The sequence below is a fragment of the Brassica oleracea genome, unplaced genomic scaffold, assembly GCF_000695525.1.
Source record: "Brassica oleracea var. oleracea cultivar TO1000 unplaced genomic scaffold, BOL UnpScaffold00891, whole genome shotgun sequence".
NCBI lineage: Eukaryota > Viridiplantae > Streptophyta > Magnoliopsida > Brassicales > Brassicaceae > Brassica > Brassica oleracea.
In genome coordinates, this window is record NW_013617505.1 from 7566 (window position 1) to 11080 (window position 3515).

The window sequence follows — 3515 nt, forward strand, 5'->3', positions numbered from 1 at the left end:
TAGGGTATTTATGAAAATTTCCCTCATTTAAAAGTAAATTTGGAAATTGCTATCAAGTTTGTAAAATTAGAGTTCTTACTTTTTTTTGGAAACACAATTAGAGTTCTTACCTATTTTACTTTTTTTTTGTAAAATTAGAGTTCTTACTTTTTTTTTGTAACACAATTAGAGTTCTTACCTATTTTAATTTTAATAAGTAAAAGTGCTCTTCAAACAAACACATGTGGATGTACTGCCTAAACAATGAGAAAAAAACTATAGATTAATGTACCATATGACTCATGATTTGGTATTTTGGTGTGATCTGTAGCCCCCTTCAAACATTCCAGCATCTCCTGCCACCTCGTTCAAATTAAGTCATCTATCTCCATGGGTGACTCATGAGCCCATCGAATCATGTCTCTTATCTCTCATACTATCATACTTGGAAGAAGCAGCAAGACTATTACTGTAGTGCCCAATGTTAGATTTAGGACTAGATAGAGAAACTAAAACCTAGAATAAAGTCTTGTCTCTTTTCATAGTCTCATCTCTGGTTATAATGCACACGTACATACTATCATAAAATTGGTTAATGCATACCAAAGTCAACTTACTCTATAAATGATGCTAATAAAAAATAGTAAATTAACCTGATTGCATTAGGGACAAGTACACGCTTAAAAAAAAAGAGACCAAAAGCACAAAGTAAGTAGTCATCACTAATAATAATAGTTAAAAACTACTACATCCGATACGCATCTTCAAATGTCTTAAATAGAGATCAAAAGCACACAATGCATAAGCATCACTAATTAATAGTTAAGTACTACCATCAGATACACATCTTCAAATGTCTTAAATTACTAAATAGGTAATCAACTCGTGAGGGAAGAGCGAAGGCCACAGTTTTTGTACATCTGATACCACCTAGGACTAGACAACCTCCATAGCTTATGAACTCCTAAGCGACGCCTAAGCATTCGGGATCTCTTTTTAGAAGCCGCTGAAGCCGTTGCTGCTTCTTCAATCCAGCAATCACCTTGGATGCTCAATGTTCCGGTTGCCTTGTTGATGACTCGTCTCACAACAGCTTGGCAGTGATAAGACTCACCAGTCCTAGCCTTGGCCAAGTCCTTGTATGCTATGTAAATGACAGTAACTTTAGACTTGAGACTTGGGGGATCCTTATCATCAAGAGATTCTATGGCCACTTGGACAATCTCCAACTCAAAGTTGGAGAGATCCTTCCGTAGCAACAAGACTTTGTATTATCACCAAGTATGTTATTGATACATTACTAAGTATGTTATTGATACGCAAAGTGGGAGAACATAAAACTTACAGCTGTAATCCACCTATGGGAATCACAAATTGCAAGTTCTACATACAAAGAAATCCAATCACATTGCAACTCAGATTCATTCAACTGCCAAAAAAAACATATATTAGTAATTTAGTACTACGCTAAAAGAAAAACAGATGCATGCAAGCGACCACAATAAGAGTATATTACCATGTAAAAACGCTTTCTGTCACTGAAACCAATCTCAGAGGAGGGCCATGGAATTACTGACTTGGTCTAGCCAAGCAATCTGTCTTGGTAGGTAGCAGACACCGGCTCGGAATGTGGATGTAAGAAAGGAGTTGACTCCTTCTTTGAACTCTCGGTCCCTATGCAATATGTCAACTATAGTCAGCAAAAGTAGTGAAATTGATTAATGTATCAACAAAGCAACCTTTACCTTGAGATCTAGAGATGGGGCATGTCAAATCTAAAATGCCAAGACGTTCTTCCTCTACGAGAACCTGAAAGATCTGCTGCAAACCGCTAGATGGAAGGCACGCAACCAAGGTTATGTAGTAAGGAGATGCAGGACCACGCATGTTGAATTTCATTATGCTATCTAGCTCAAAGTTTGTCCCCTGCAACAGATAGAAAAAAATGAAACTCTTTGAAGCTCGACATTAAAAGCAACATACTAGTTTAGTTTAGTTAGTTTGTTTATACCTCTAACCAGTTGTAGTGATGAAGGCCGAGCTTGGCATAAAGCTTCACCAAGGCACTGTTAGGGTATGCACGCCCTCCACCACATTTCACATGTATCAGGCCATAGCCACCACGTCTTGGTGGAAACTCATCGGGGGACTTGAAAAACTAACAATAGCCACATCAGAAAACAATCAATCAGTGACAAAGGGCTTTAAGTTTCATAAAGTCATCTCCAGAAAAGGAAAAATCACAATCATAGATAACAATTTGAAAAACATCAACTACTAATTTTTTGATTAAGAAGGAAGTAATACTTACATCCAGCTCCTCCATTCGTCTAGTAAATTCTCCAGCTACGACTCGTCTTCCTCAAGTCGGAAGGTTGGTGGTTACAATGTGGCTAGCTGCGGAAACTGAAAAGTATGAATTATATGTATTTATTCGTGGGAATAGGAAATATATAGAACATTTATTTTTTGAGCAATGATGATTGGTCCACGCAACTTTACATATATAATCTGCCTTTTTTGTAAAGTAAACTGTGAAACTGAGATATTTGTATTTGGAAAAGACTAAAATATACACTTTGTATTTGTAAAAGACTAAAACTATAGAAGATGCTTCAATTTGTTGGTAAACCAACGTTTTTTTTTATGCAGTGTCTGAAGTTCTAAACGATGTCTTAGATTCTGTACAATGAACAACAAACCGATATTGATGTTAGCTTTTGACGTGAACACCAACGCGACGAACATGGCTTATGGCTATCACAAAGGCTTTTAATTCTTGAGATCATGACCAGCTACTAATCTCGTATTCTTAATTAACACGTTTTTTATTTTATCTATGATAAGCTGTTCTGAGCTTGATTACAATTCCGTCCTTATTGAATAATATTACCACTCTATCTCTATATATAGATGATTAGTGTCAGTGTTTTGTATATATGCTCATATAGATGAAAGATCTAGGATAACTAAAGTAAAGAACTCTCAAGGTTTTCCAAACACAAACTTGTTTTATTAAGAATCTTTTAGACAATCCAACAGGACTTAGTCTAATCCGAATGATACAACGTCTAACCTGACTTTTGACGGACCAATTCTTAATCTACCCAGTGCACTAACGATGAAAGCTTCACCGTTTGCAAACCTAACGTGTGCTGCTGAACAAACCTCAGAGCACTTAGAAATAGTTCTTCCAAAAGCGTAACCTAGACACCATGCCTAGTTACCTTTATATATACTCTTCCCTAAGATATCTAATCTTCCTGATATCTCTCCAACATACGGGATCTCTGATTGCTTCTCTCTGAAGCAATATCTTCGTAATGGTTATCTGCCACGTCATTACCTTGTAACGACTTGTCACGCGATATGTCACATACCGGTTCAACCGTGTAGCACTTGCTCTGCTCAACATTGAACCGGCTCCAACTTGGAGCTAACATTGAACCGGTTCACTGCGGCGTGGATCGGTCGTGATGGTGGTGTCAAGACGCGAATGAAAGATCTAGGATAACTAAAGTAAAGAACTCTCAAGG

General features: G+C 37.2%; 1 long non-coding RNA gene across 1 annotated transcript; it reads right to left on the reverse strand.

Annotated features, from left to right (window-relative positions):
• Positions 1 to 1590: 1590 nt before the first annotated feature.
• On the reverse strand, positions 1591 to 2057 carry LOC106320356. Its single transcript, XR_001265777.1, has 3 exons — positions 1991 to 2057; positions 1725 to 1905; positions 1591 to 1653 (listed from the first exon to the last, which is right to left on the reverse strand). It is a non-coding gene; the product is annotated as an uncharacterized LOC106320356 (long non-coding RNA).
• Positions 2058 to 3515: the final 1458 nt, after the last annotated feature.